We start from the raw sequence: 16,601 nt of genomic DNA, 5'->3' as shown, positions 1-16,601 counted from the left end.
AAATATATTATATTACTTGGTTTACTAATCCTAAAAATGATCGTAATTTCTTTTTTGTATCTAATTCTTCTTCTGAATTTATTATTTTTTGGACTATATGTTGTTGCATTTTGACTCCACTTTTATCTATTTGTATTCCTAAAAATTATATCTGATTTTTCATAATTTCTGCTTTCTTCTCACTTAAACTTATTCCCGATTTTTTTATTATATCTTTAAATTGCTTTAATAATTTTAAATGTTCTTCTTTAGTTTTTGTATATAATAGTATATCATCTATGTATACTATACAATTAGGTAATTGTTTAAAATAACTATCTATAAAATGTTAATATCTACCTGGTGTATTTTTATATCCAAATGGTAGTACATTCTATTCATAAAATCCTTGTGGTACCATAAATGCGGTTAATTCCTTAGATTCTTTTTCTAACTTTAAATGGTAAAATCCCGATTTACAATCAAATTTACTACAATAATTATATCCTTGTATTTGTCTTGTTTTTAATATCTTGTTTGGTATTGAGTAATTATAAGTCATACTTTTTGAATTTAAATTTCTATAAGCAATAATCATCCTGCTTTTTTCTCTTTTTTGTTCACTATGTTTATTTACTATCAATGCTGAGCTATTATGTTTACTATTACTTTTTTGTATATATTGTTTTTCTAATAATTCTTCTATATGCATTTTAAATTCTTTTAAATCATCAAAATTATATGTTAATGGTTTTTGGGTTATTATGCTATTTTTATCCATTAATTCAATTTTTATAGTGGTTTTATATTTTTCCCATCCTTTTAATGGATCTTTACTATATAATTATTCTAATTTTTTCTTAATTATTTCTATCTTATTTATTGAAAATATAGTTATTTCCTTTTTATTTATTGAAAATACGACCAGTTCTATTGTATCTTCAGTATTTTTTATATTTTCTAATTTTTGTGTAATTTTTTCACTTCCTTCTATCCAATTAGTTTTCTTTCTTATTTTATTAATAACTCTTTTTGCTCTTACTTTCTGTTTACATGGTGTTGTAAACCACCAATCTGTTCTAGTTATTATATGTGGGCATAATTTATTTAAAAATGGTATTCTTAAAAGTATATCTTTTGATGTTAGCTCATAATTATAGATTTCTTCTATTGTTAATATTTAATCTCATACTTGTGTTTTTACATTCTTAGCTTTATAAGTAATTAAGCTTCCTTCGTTATTAAATCCTTTAACTATTATTGGTGTTTTTAATGTATCCCATTTACTTTCTGGTAGACAATTCTATCTACATAAATTAGCTTCTGCTCCTGTATCTATCATAGGTATATAATATCTACTGTAATATCCTTCTACTATAATCTTCATTAATACATATATTTTCACATCATGTTAAAGCTCTTCTTAAGAATAATTTCTCTCTGTTATATGTTATAGATAATTGTGTATGCTCTATATTATATGGTTTTACTTGTTCTAACCATTTTAATCCTAATATTATGTCTGCTTTTTGCACTTCTTCCTTTATTTCAAATTCAATTTTCATTTTTCTAACTCCTATTGTTATTTTTTTTCTGCTATATTTTTAGCGTTTATTAAGTTTCTTGGTAGATCTGGGCATATATTATTATCAGATTTTATTTCCTCATTTTTTACTAGATATTTTGCTATATAATTTTCTTCTTGTCCTGTATTTAAGAGTATTAAATATTCTTTTTCATTTATTGTTCCTGTTATGTAATATTGGTTTAAATTAACTATTGAACTTGTTTCATAACTTGTTCTTTTTGATGAATTTGATGATTCTTGTTTTTCATAAGCTATTCTTTTTGTTGTACTTATTCTATCATTTATTGTTTCTAAATCTTCTTCTATGTCTATATTTCTGTAACTATAATCATTATTATCAATTGTTTTTACAAATTGTTCAAAAGGACTTGCTATTTGTATTTTATTAATTTTATTTTTTTCGTTATTTTATGTTTTATTGTTAATATATATAGATTTTTACATCTTGCTATAAATATTTTACTTCCTGGGGTCAGTTCTATTCCTGATATTTTCCAATATAATACTAATGATTTATTTATAATTTTATCTGTTATTGCTACTGAATAGTTCGCACGTATTATAAATTTAAATTTTTAGTATATTAAATTTCCTTTTATGGCAGTTATTATACTTTTTTCTATAGGTTTTATAATTCTATCATCTGCTAAATATAATTCTATTGGTGTATCTATTCCTTCTCTAAAACATGCTTTTATTAATATCTCTGTACCTTCAAGGTGTACATATTTTATTGGGTCTCTACTTTTTATATCATTTATTTCTTTATTAATTAACCTTTTTGTTACTAGTGGTATACTAGCTTTACCTTTTGCATATCTACAGTCTATTATATATTCCTTTTGACTTACTACGTAATATTCTTCCTTTTTTCTAGTAAATATATTTTTTATTGTTGGTATTTTAAATATTTTTTCTACACTTAAGTCTAACTCTTTTCCTTTTATTTCATCAAATATATTACTATCAAATATTATTTTTTGATTTGTTCCTTCGTTATTTAAATATTCTTCTTTTGTTATTATTTTTATATCTTCTTCAGTTATTTGGTTTATTTGTATATCTTCTTCAGTCATCTAATTCGTCTAATTCACTATCTATTTCATTATCTTCTATTTCATTATCTGTTTCATTTTCTGAAATTTCATACATACTGTCTTCACTTTCTAATTCGTAATCTATATAATCTATCTACATATATTCTGTATTTTCTATTTTTATTTCTAATATTTGTTTATTTTTTGAGTTTTTAGGTAATTTACAATCTCTAGCTAAATGTCCTAATTTTCCGCAATTATAACAAGTACATTCTTTTATAGATTTCTTTTTCCTATATGGTCTTTTATGTTTGTAATTTTTTACATAATATGTTTTTCTTGATTTTTTATATTTATTTTTTTTGATTTCTTGTATTTCTTATATTTCTTATGTCTTTTGATTTTCTTATAATATATTTCTTCGCATCCAAATTGAGGTGTTATTTTATCTTTGCAACATGCTAAATTTTTTATTAATGTTTTTTTCATTTTTATTTCTTCTCTATATTTTTCACATAGGTTTCTATACCATTGTTGTAAAAATTTTATTCTTGCTCCTAGAGTATCTACTATTTTTGCTTCATCCCAACTTTTTATTATTTTTGAACTAAATGGTTCAGGTAATTTACTAAAATATAATTTTCTTATTTCTTTACTTTCTTCTGTATTATATGCTCCTTTATAATAATATTCTTTAAATGCGCAAGTATATTCATCTGCATAGCACATATTACATATTGTTAATTTTAACATTAAATTCCTATTTGTATTTTTCTCTTCATTTTGTTCTTCTTCTGTTGTTGTCATGCTACTAAATTCGTCTTTTATAGCCGTTTCATATTTTGTTTTAATAATTCTATAGGTGTTAATTTAGTTTTTATTGTTGATGATGTTCCTTCTGTAGGTTTATCAGTTCTTAATACCTTTTTACTATTTTCAGTTAGATTTAAAAACCATAATTTCACTGTTCCTATTAGTGTTCTTTCTATATATTCTGGTGCATTTGTTATATTTATATTATTATCTAATAATTTTTTTGTCATATATCCTATCCATAATTGTATTGTTTTTTCTTTAGTTATTACACAATCTAAGTCTAAAAAGTTATAATTTTTATTAACTATTTGTTTTGGTGTCCATTTGTCATATTCATTCTTTAGATTATATGTTTTAAACTTATTCTTATAATATGTAGGTTTTCTTATTTCTGATGTTCTGGGTATTATATTTTTTATATTTTCATCTTCTTTTTTATCAAGAGTGTTTATTTCCTTGTTTATATTTTCTAAGTTTTCTTCATTAATTACTTCTAGTTTTTCATTAATTTTTTTGTATTTGTTAAGATTTCTATATATGTTTCACTATCTTCCGAATCATAATTATCTGTTTCTTCAACATCTGTTGTATTAATTTCTAATTCCTTGGTTTCTATTTCTTTATTGTTTATTTCTAATTTTTTTTAAATTCATTTATCTCATTTAATAATTTTTGTTCTTTATCTTTTTTTTCTTTTTCTTTTTGTCCTTTTTCATACAGATCCTTTAGCATTTGTAGTTCTTTTTCTAATTCAGCAATCCTACTATTTTTAGTTTCTTCTAATTTTCGTATTTCTTCTGTAGTTTGTTGTTTTATTGTTTCTATTTCTTTTTTTCTATCTATTTCTTCATTTTCTTTTTCTATTCTCACCATAGCTGTCAAATTATCTTCTAATTTTAATTCTTTTTTTTTTCTAAAATTAAATATAAATGCACCTATTTTCTTATACCTTCTCACTATATTAGAAAATACTATTTTTATTTTTAACCCTTCATGGTTTTCATATATTTTTTTCATCTATTATAAATTCTTCTTTGTTCACTTTTTATTTAATTGTTAATAGATCATGTTGGTATGTATATTCTAGACTATCTATTGTTGATTCTAAATTTGATATTTCTTCTTTTTGTGCATTTATTGAGTTTTTACTAACTCCGGCAATTATATTATAGTGTAGTCTTTCTAACCTTATTTTTAATTCTTTACGTTTTTCAGATATTATTTGTTTTAATTCTTTATATTTTTGTACGTTATTCATTTAAATAATATTTTGGGGAATAAATCCATATATATACTACTTCCATATTTTTTAAATAACAAGGCTCTGATACCATTTGTTAGGAGGTGCGGATTAGGCGCGGTAAGTTTACTAAATAATAAATGAATCATCAATTAATGCTTTCAATACAATTGACTATTATGGGGCACTGAGTTTTGCTGGTGTTGTTTCGACTGGTCCCGACAGTTGTGAAGAATCATTTACAGAACCGCATGTTGGGAATCTCCAATAAAATAAAAAAGTGAAGATTTGGTAAGTTTTGTTGCATTAATATTGAGTTTGGTAAAGCAATTCAAAAATTTGTAATAGGCATTCTCTTTTAGCAACTAAACATTAGTAAAGCAAAAATAATTACTATGAGAAAAGAGATAAAGTCACCATTAAATTTGTTTAAGATTTGCAAAAGAGAAAATACATGTTTTTCCTTCTAAAGTTGCAACGAAAATTTACTTTAGCCATTAAACTTAAGCTGTAATTATTTACCCCCTTATGAACTTTAAAGTGTATTATTTTGCTCCCTTAACTTATGAAAAAAATAAAAAAATAAAAATTAAAGCGCGTTAAAATAATAAAAAAGTGTAAAAAGTTAATTAGTGGGGCCTACCATAAAATTTTTAACCCTTTTTTCCCTTCTTTCTCACACCCCACCACCCCTAATTCTTCTTCTTCCAAATTTTCATCACTCACACCTTACTGAAAAAGGGCCAACACCATATACAATACATATTCACACACACAATTCTCAGATATATGGTTTTTTATTTTAAATCTTCAAAAATTTCATTTGAATCTTGCTACATACTATTTTTCACCTAAATTTATTTTTTTCAAATGGCTATATCCAATTACCAAAAAAAATCATCTTCATAATCAACTCATTATAACACTGATCTTGGATATCATAATCAATTTTTTCAAATGACTACTTCTTGCCTTAAGATTTCTTGACAGAGGCCTCAAGTAACACCATTTCAGTGCCACTTCAACCATAGCAAACATCTTGCTTTAATTTTCAATAATTCTTCGCATTCTTCTTCATTTTATTTGTGGAACGGAGATCAGCTATTCATGGAAGGAGGAAGAATAAGAAAGAGGAATGCAGTTTGTGGAGCAAAGGTTAGTTGTGCATGGGAGGAGGAAGAAGAAGGAGGAGGAATGGGCGGGGGTGGGGGGTGAAGGGGCTGTTTGAAGAAGAAGAAGAAAAAGAAGAAAAAGAAGAAATCGTGGGGTGGGAGGGCTGAAGAAGAAGGAGGAAAGGGAGGGGGATCTCTCTCTCTCTCTCTCTCTCTCTCTCTCTCTCTCTCTCTCTCTATATATATATATATATATATATATATATATATATATATTAAGAAATATATATTTTTTATATATATAAATAGTGCATATATATCTTTTACCTTTTAAAAAAAATACTTTATATATATATATATATATAAAAATAATATATATATGTATATATATATTTCTTTTTTTTAAAATATATAAAAATAGTATGTGTGTGAAATTATTTTTTTTAAAAAAAATTATAATTTCTTACGTGACAATGACATGGCACTGACGTGGCTCAAATTGGGGAGTGTGTACTTTACTTTCCGCAATGAAAGTGGTATAATTTTTTTAGGGGGGTAAAAAATTTACTTTAATATTATTAAGGGAGATATATAATTGCCACGATTAGTTTAGGGTTTAAAGTAAGTTTTGGCCACAAGTTCAGAGGTGATTTGATGTATTTTCTCTTTGCAAAAAGATACTTTTTAACTTTGTGGCGATATATTACCCCAAAAAAATTATAAAAGCCATTATAAATGGACTATTTTGATTGAATTTCAGCCTGAATTTGTGTTCCACGCACATGAGTTGCGAAAAGCAGAAAATTAACTAAAAGAACAAATAAAAAACTATCATGTGTCAATAATTTTTTAAATTCTTTTTAAAATTTATTTTCTCTTCCATCTTCACCAAATCTCCATTGAAATACTATTGAAGCTTTCAAAAAAACTAGTGACCACCTTAGACTCTCCTATGTTACTCCAATTAATGCGCTATTTTAAACACCCATTTTTTCCTTTTTCTCAATTTCTTTTTTCTTTTTCTGAAAAAAAAATTAAGAAAATGGGGACAACCTATTTTTTTGTTTACGAAGGATAACAAGTAAAATCCTTAATTTTTACAATTCAGAAGCGGTAAAAGCCAAACAGTTTTGCTAATTTATCAAGAACGAGATTTTGGGCAAATATGTGGCTTTGCTAATTTATCAAGAAGTGGATTTTGGGAAAATATAAATGCATCTATATATTTTAGTTTTCAGAGAGGATAAAAAATGGTGGAGTTAGGATAATGGAGGGGAAGGTTGCTTAGTTAAAGAAAAAAAGAAAAAAAGATAGGGTATGGGGTTGATTAAAATAGAAATTTGAGAAAGATGATCAGTAGGAGAGACAAAAATAAAAAGAAAAAGAAAAAGTATAAGGAAAAATAAAAAAAATATTATTTTAAATTTAAAGAAACATATTTCAATTAGTAATTGGTGTGTACTCAACATCTATTTCTAAAATTTGGGCTTGATCCAAAAATGGCATAATAATATCAATTTTAAATGATCTAGAATGGTAATAGGTCGCATGCAAAATTAAAGTGTTTTTTTGCAAATATCAGACAAGTTCTATGGTGACTTTATATATTTTTTCGAATTAAACTTATTTATAAGATGTTGTCATGCTACATAATGGTTTATGCTAAAGTTTACCTTGTGAGTTATTTTTGTTTTTTTTTTCCTTTTAACTCCATATTCATTCTATATATTATTTTCAGTAAACTATTGAATCACAAATTATTATGATCAATAATACTCAGAACAAGAATTGCATTTAGTAAAAGAAAGATTGACAAGTAAAACTGGAATCTTGATTTTTTTTTTTTTTTTTGCCTCTTTTCAGCTCAAAGTGGAGGTTATATGTCGGGGATGGATCAAACGGACGGAGTTTTAAAAGGAACCAAATATATAAAATTGAGGTTGGGTAATTTGATTTGATGTACCTTCATAAAAAGTAAGGGTAAATTTGCATCAAAAATAACGATAGGTGTATATTTGGATCGAAAGAATAGTGACAGGTGTATTCAAACCGAAATATTATGAAAGTTATATTTAAATTATTTTTGATAATATGTGAAACTACCCTATGCAGATGGAGCTTTGAAGGAGAAAGGAAGAAGAATAAGAAGAAAATTTCAGAATTGCTTTTGAAAGTTATTAGAATGCACTACATACTCAACCTCTTATAGACTGAGCTAGAAAAGGAAAATATCTAGTAACTAACTATTCTAGGACATTCCTGTGCCACCCCAGCTAACCATATTAACAACCAACGAATGAGCAACTAACTAACTAATTAACTAATCGCAGTAACAACAAAGCCAATCAATGATATAGTGAAGTAATGAAACAGTAAAAATGATCATCAGTACACCCCCTCAAGCTGCAAGGTACAAAATGTTAAGCACGCCAAGATTTCCTAACAGATGCAAGTGTTGAACCTGACTCGGACCTCTATAACCTATTGTTGAGAGTTTACATACTTAGCTTCAAGCAAGCCTGCCTTGATCTTGTCCTTGATAAAATGATAATCTATCTCTATATGTTTAGTTATCTCATGAAAAATTTGATTGGCTGGCAATTGAATGGCTAATTTGCTATCACTCATGAGGGTAATAGATAGCTGAATTGATACTCCTAACTCATTAAACAAGCCAAGAAACCAAGTAACCTCATCTGTTGCAGAAGCCATACTCCTATATTCAGCTTCAACTAGGGATGTGCATGGTATGGTACCATATCGTATTTTAAATTTTTGTTCAATACTGTTATCATACTAAATTAATTTGGTATGTTCGGTATTTTTAAATTCAGTTTCGATATTTTATGGTATGGTAATTTAGTAACCATACGTTATTTGATTTCGACTTACACATATTCATATAAAAAACTATAACTTTAAAAACGTCTCAATCATATCATACTAACAACTATCTTTGTTAATCATCTATACAAAAAGAACATTTCAATTACGATTGAGTAGTCCAAGATGCAAAATCTGAACAACATTACCTAAACTTAAGCATAGTACTTCGAAATAATAAGCTTCCCAGAAAAATTATTTTTGAATAAAAATTACTTTTATGTTCAATTGTCTAGTGGATGACATATAAATATATTTAATAATCTTAAATATAATATATTTGGGTTTTATATATTATTAAAAACTTCGATTCGGTATGGTATTTTGGTATTTATTGCATAAATACCAAATACCGTATCAAATATAATAACAATTTAAAATTCCTACCAAATACCATAATATCCATATCGGGGTATAAAAAATTTTGGTATGGTATTCGGTATATACCATACCATGCCCACCCCTAGCTTCAACTGATCTTCTAGAGACCGTCTGTTACTTCCTGGATTTCTAAGAAACTAAGGATTGTCCAAACATGATTACATAGCATGTGATAAACCTACTAGTGGTGTTACGACAAGCAGCTCATTCAGAGTCACACCAACAAGACAATATAGATGCAGGTTTTACCATTACCCAAATACCTTGACCAATTGCGCCTTTTAAATACCTGAAAACCTGGGTAGCTACTTCCCAACGAGACTTCTTAGGAGCCTGCATGGATTGATTAAGATATCTGGTCTTGTAATAGTAGCATACAACAGCTTGCCAACTAATATCTGATAGAAAGTGACATCATGTAAAATTTGATCACCAGTAAGAACACTAATTTTGTCATATTCTACTGAGGTCAATCTCAAGTTGGATTCAAAGAGAGTAGGAGCAAGTTTAGCACCACTAAGACCAATGTCATTGATTTAATCTAGAATGTATTTTCGCTGGTTCAAGATAACACCTGAATTTGATCTCAACACTTCAATTTCTAAGAAATACTTGAGCTGACTTAGATCCTTTAATTTAAACTTCTGATGTAGAGTCTTCTTAGCTGCATCAATCAAATTACCATTTCCATGAGAAGATCATCAACATACATTTCACGACCCGAGGCTGCCCCCTAGTCGTAACATGATGCTTAAAGTAACAAGTGATCCCAAGCTAACCCTTGGTCGGGCATACGCTAAGAATACTGAAAAAATAATAAAATACTAGGCGGACGCTAAACTAAATATAAGTTGATAATAAATAATAATAGAATCAATACTAACACTGTTTGAAATACTCAATAAGCTGAAAATCTAAACATTTGTATGTCTGTAAGCATCTAACTACTATGCAATGTTGGGACAAGCCCCAACTAGCTCCAACTAACTAAAACTAAAATAAATACTAAAATAAATAACTGATAACTGATCCTCGAATGATGAGGACTCACCAATACTGCCGATGATGTACAAAAACATACTAAGTGCGATTCTGGTGCGGAGCGTCCGAACCTATATTATGAGACAATATAACACAGGAAAGTATGTGATTAGTACTTTGAATGTACTGAGTATTTGAGATGTGAAAGCTAACTAATATAAGCTGAACATACATGCATGAAACATGGTGAAATAAATGCAAGACTAAATATAAACATGTACTGAATAAAATTGAATAACTGATTACAAGGTCAATCATAATCTGGAGTTGAAACATAAACTAGTGGCTGTAGGAGCTAATAATAACCGACATACCCCAATCTGAGCAAATCGGAGTCCAAACTGTAAGCTAGTTGGATGGGTGTTCAGTAAGTTATCAAGGGTACGGACACCGTATAGTGTGGATCCACTAAACTGACGTCCCGAAGGACTAGAGTATAAGCTTCAACTGGAGGGTGACCCCTTATAACCTATGATGGTACCGTAGTTATGGAGCTTAAGAACTTCTACTAAAGGTCTCAAGCCTAACTGATGAGTGAGCCTTTATCCCTGCATTCACTCGGTGCTAAGTACAACTTCCAACTGCATGACACTAATAATGAATCGTTCATTGTGATTACATTCTAAAAATATCAATAACGGATAATTTAAAGTGCTCAAAGACATGTAAACTGAAATATGCATGAAATCCCTACGTATCAGGTGTCCACAACCCACCAACTCTGATTAATGCAACCAAACCTAATAATATTTAAAAGCTGATCATAATGGAGAATTTCATAATTCAAGCCAAAACTCAATGATTTATCAATAGAAAGGGAAATTCATGATTCTAGGTATGGAAATATGCTAAACCTATGGAAAAACATGTATTCATGGTTTAATTACAAGAATAAACTGAAATTCCAAGAAAAACTCATACCAGGTATAGAACTCTAAATAAAAAGGTGAATTAAACTTGACAGTTTGAAGAAATCTTTGGGACTTAATGGGTCGAAGGAATCCATTGATGAAATCTCACATACCTGGTGATAAAATCTAAGATGAACTATTTGGAATTTGTGCTAGAAGTTAAGGAACCCTATGTTCATTCTTGGGAGAAGGAAAACTACTCTTTCTCTTTTCTCCCTCTACGTGATTTATTAAATCTTGAGTTTATGAAGGGTTTGGAGAAATTTAGCCTTATATTCCAACCTTGAAATTCCTAAAAGACGTAGCTTTGGGTGTTATTGAATGGAAAAAGACCAAAAAACCCTTGTTAAAATGTTTAGAAACTTCTGGCAACAGTCGCAATGACTCAGGCTACAACTCATTGGGTCTAGTGACAAGTTATGCCCTGATGTCATGATCTAAGGACCTGAGCTTTGGGTCTTTACTTTTGTGACTATGGGTCCACCTAATGACTCGTTTTGACTGATAACGAGTCGTATACTGAACTCTTCATCACTGGACTCATTGTCACGACTGAATTTATGAGTCATGATGGCACCAACTATAACCTACCAGTAGGTAAGCCAACACCATAACCCAAGACAATGGGTTACCTTGTAGAAATACCCAACACGAGTCAAAATAGTCAAAATATATGAACACAATCATACACAACAATGTTCTACTTTAAATAAGACAATCGATAAAGTCGTTACCAATCCCACGACTTGGTAGTACAGTACAAGAACATCTAAGTTTGATATTAGAAGGATACAACTCAAATAGTCTAAAATAGTCAATACATTCATCTCAATTACAAGAGACTGAAAAAAGACAAGAGGGAAACGGGTGACTCAAATCTCCAAGAGCTTACTTGTCTCCGGAATATCAACACAGCATGAACTCGAGTCTGCACCAAAAAGGTACAGTAAGTGTAATATGAGTACCAAAAAATAGGTACTCAGTAGGTATCATCTGCCGACTAAGCTAAATCATGCTATAAAGATGATATAAAGTAAGACAATATCTCTAAGTCAAGGTACAAAATCGAACCTAAATTTTCTTGATCATTACTGTATATAATCAATAATCAAACTAATATAGTACTACGACTTATCAATCCATCACGCATCAAACATTATATATGAAGTAAATAATCTAAAATAGAAAAGAAACATTAGGACCATCACAATCACATAAGATCAAGGTGTCATACATACAAATTTATAAGCATAAAGTAAAGGAACCCACCACGGCATCCCATACCACTGGGGTGTACACACAAGAGAATATAAAGTAAAGAACTCATCACGACGTCCCATACCACTAAAGAGTGCATTAAAGATCAAATCATCTAGCATATAGTCATATAACCAAATCATCAACATCTATGATTTACCACATTCTGCATAAACAATCACTTGCCATGTTTATGATTATCATCAGTTACCACTATTGAATTTACCTAAGTCAAGTACTCACAATCATACTCATGATCAAGACCATCTCATCATTTAGATATCAAACTCATCCAAGTACTTCATCTATTCATATATAATAAACCAACACTTATTATCAAGTTACTAATCTATTAGCCATTTAGACCATCATTTATTAGCCAAGCTGATTCTATAAGAACTCCTTATTCAAGACATAGTAATTAATTATCATCCAATAATTATCCAACATTCACATCTAGTCAAGGTGCAATACTAAACCATAGTCCATTTAACCAAGGCTCAACTCTAGTTACTAAGGCGCACTAGTCATCATATAGGAATAAGGGTTATTTATTACCAAATATACTTATTTATCTATTAACCCATGCCTCTTACAAGTTAGAACCATAAATCTATTAGTCCTCATTCAGACAGCCAACGACAATACATATTAGACATCAATATCATTAATCATCAACAATGATAAGTCTATTATCATCATTAGCCATTTAACAATCATATTTACTAGTTACCACATCTTAACTAAACAAGGTTCACCAATTAGTATTCTAGGCTTCTAGTCATTCAAATATAAAGTCAATTAATAGTCAACTAGTTATCACATAACTCATATTACTAGGCAATATTCCATAATTAATCCATTTATTAAAGCCAAATATATCCAATTAGTTTATAATCATTATATGACATATTCTATTTCTACTCACTATTTAACCTAAACACGAGCCACGCCACACAATAAGTGATTAATACTAGGGAAATGTAGACAACATTCTAAGGACAATACCATACTCCTAATACACATTTGGAAGTAATCATACAAAGGCATAGCCACACATAAACACATATATATATTGATTCTTTCCATACCTAACATTATCATAACATCAATATATCCTTCGAATCCACCGGGCATCATCATGTCGTAATTATCTCTTTCGAATTTACCGGGCATCATCACAACATCAATATATCCTCCAGCCTAACTGGGAATCATCACAATAGCAATATATCCAAAAAATCAATATATAACACCAGTAAGCCTAATCTACCTCAAATCCAAAGAAAGCCCACGAATCGCTAACCCTTTGCTTTTTATTTTGAGAAGCTTATTCAAGGTGCCAAGCTATCAAAAACACATATACACATCATTATAAGAATTTTGATACCCATATTGCAACATTGTGCTTCAGGTCCAAAAATGACACCAAACCCCCCCAGTGGGTCCCACATACGTAAAACACATTTCTAAGATCAACCCAACGTTCATAAACTAATAGGGAATCATAACCCTCAAGAATAAAGTAAAAAACAAGTTTATTATGTTAAAATTATGCCCTCAAGTTAATTACGGTTTTGGTCAAAAATTCAAGAAATTAGCGTATTAAATGGATGGATTCTTACCTCAAATTCATTGTTAATCGCAAATATAAATGTTAAAAAGGCTTCTAATTTACCCCCAAGAGTCAATTTGAAGCAACCAAATCGTTTAAAGGATGCTAGGGTTCAAAAGGAAGTGAAGAATGCCCAAAATTTGACCAAAAGGGCCTTTTTATATGAGCTTAAATGGGGCCCGCTAGGTCAAAACTTGTTTTGGACCTCCTGGACTCATTCAGACTCTATATTTTTGACAAACGTACTATGTAACCCCACTAATTTTGATGTTTTGGATGCATTGGTATAGGTGGATTTTCCATATGAGGCCATTTAGGCCACTTGTGGGTCCCACACCCATATCTTTCATTTTTTGACTTTTTGGCCATTGGGTTGAAATGAGCTCGGGTGTAGTAGGACCCAAACCAAGGGTCTACCTAGTCAAAAATTGACATTCCAAAGCTGGTGAAATAGTCGGCATTTTCATACAAAATCATTTTACTAAAGTGTTTACTCGATATCCATTTGGAATCGACGAAGACTTCTAAACTAAATTAGCTCTAAAAATCAAACGAACTTCCCAATAACCAAGCTATCAGTTCCGGCAAGTTATAAATTACTTGGGACAGCTTTGGAAAAACTCTAAAGGTGAAAATACGCAGGCATACATAAAATGACCTGAAGGGTCATTACACTAGTCTTCCATATGACTCGTTGTATCTGATAATGGGTCACTGCTAGAGTTGTTGTCACTGGCATTTGATAGTTCCTCAGTAAATTTGGCATAAAATTTTACTATGACGTCGGATTAAAACAAGACTGATGGCATTGGAAATCTAATTAAATAGTCTACCTTTTAGTGATGGTGGCGGTGGTGGTGTTGGGGGTCTAGAGCTTAAAAACTTGGGGTATTACAATATCTCCTCCTTGGGATAATTCATCCTCAAATGACACTGACCAAGTTGAAAGGATAGATAAAATTTTAAATTTTGCACTGAACATTTACGAGAAGAACCATGAACTGATAAGTCAACCTATAATTGATGCATGAACTAAACCAAACTTATAAATGCATGATATGGCATGAAAACAGATGGACAACTTGAGATGTAAAGAATTAATTAATTTAGGGAACTATTACCTTAAGTGGGGACTGAGCTCAAAGAGAAAAGATGGGGGTACATGGTCATCATATCTTCCTCTACTTCCTAAGTAGCTTCCTCAATCGACTACTTATTCATCCATAGAACCTTTACTAAGGCAACCTCCTTATTCCTCAACCTACGAATATGAGGATCAAGGATCTCAACTAGGATCTCTTCATAATAGAGATTGTCTTTCACGATCCACACTTTCTAAGGGAATGACTAATTTTGGATTGCCAAAGCATTTATTCATCAAGAAGACATGGAATCCTAGATGCATAGATGCTAAATCTGCAGGAAATTCCAACTCATAGGGTGCCTTACCATACGACTCAAAATATTATAAGGACATACATAGTAGGGAATGAGTTTTCCCTTCCTACCAAACCTCTTCACCTTTTCAATGGTAAAACTTTCAAGTAGACAAAATCACCAATCTCAAACTCAAGCTCCCTCCTCTTCACATCTGCATAGGATTTCTGATGACTCTAAGTAGTTTTCATCCCTTCTCTAATTAGCTAAACTTTTTCCATGGCCCCATGCACTAAATCTGTCCCTATCAAAGTAGCTTCACCAACCTCAAACTAACCAATAGGATCTACACATCCTACAATAAAGTTCCTTAAATGAAGCTATCTGAATAATGGAGTGGTACCTGTTATTATAAGAAAATTTAATAAAAGGCAAATGAACATCCCAACTACCCTTGAAATCAATCACACACACTCTAAATAATTCTTCTAAGGTCTTAATGGTCCTCTCTACCTGACATCCCTTTGCGGGTGAAAAGCTCTACTCAGTTAAACTTGGGTACCAAGAACCTTCCGAAAAGCCTTCCAAAATTGAGAGGTGAATTAGATACCTCTATCTGAAATAATAGTCAAGGGAAACCATGCAATTTCACCAATTCCCTAAGATAAAGTTGAGCATAATCTTTGCCCAAATTTGAAGTGTTAACTGGCAAGAAGAGAGATGACTTAGTCATTCAATCTGTGATAATCCATATATAATCATACTATCATCGAGTATGAGGCAACCCTATAATAAAGTCCATATTCATCTCTTCCCACTTTCAAGTAGGAATACTGAATTCCTAAAGCATATGACTAGGTCTCTGGTGCTCAACCTTTACCTATTGGCAATTTGGAAACTTATCCATGAATTCTGCAATATCCTTGTTCATGCCATTGCACTAATAGACTTCCCATAAATCATTGTACATCTTAGTAGCTCCTGGGTGAATAGAATATCGAGAACCATGAGCTTCTTATAACATCTATCGTTTTAAGTCATCTACATTTGGAGCACATAATCTACCTTGAAAGAGAAGATCATCATCTCTCTCTAGGAAGAAAACCTCCACCTTATGGTTTTGAACCACCTCTTTCAACTTAAGCAAAATAGGATTAATATCTTGATTTTCCTTCACCTCAGCAACCGATAAAGATCCTAAACCAAGATATTACCTTCGGTTGAATTAACCAACCAAACTCCAAACCTAGAAAGTTGATGAACCTCACAAACAAACTCTTTCTTCTCATCCTCAACGTGAGAAACACTCTCCATAGATAATCTACTAAAGGCGTCGGCCATAACATTGGCCTTACTAGGGTGGT

Source organism: Capsicum annuum, chromosome 6 (genome assembly GCF_002878395.1).
Source record: "Capsicum annuum cultivar UCD-10X-F1 chromosome 6, UCD10Xv1.1, whole genome shotgun sequence".
Classification (NCBI taxonomy): Eukaryota; Viridiplantae; Streptophyta; class Magnoliopsida; order Solanales; family Solanaceae; genus Capsicum; species Capsicum annuum.
The sequence above is the reverse complement of the archived record's forward strand: the minus strand, read 5'-3'. Positions refer to the sequence as shown.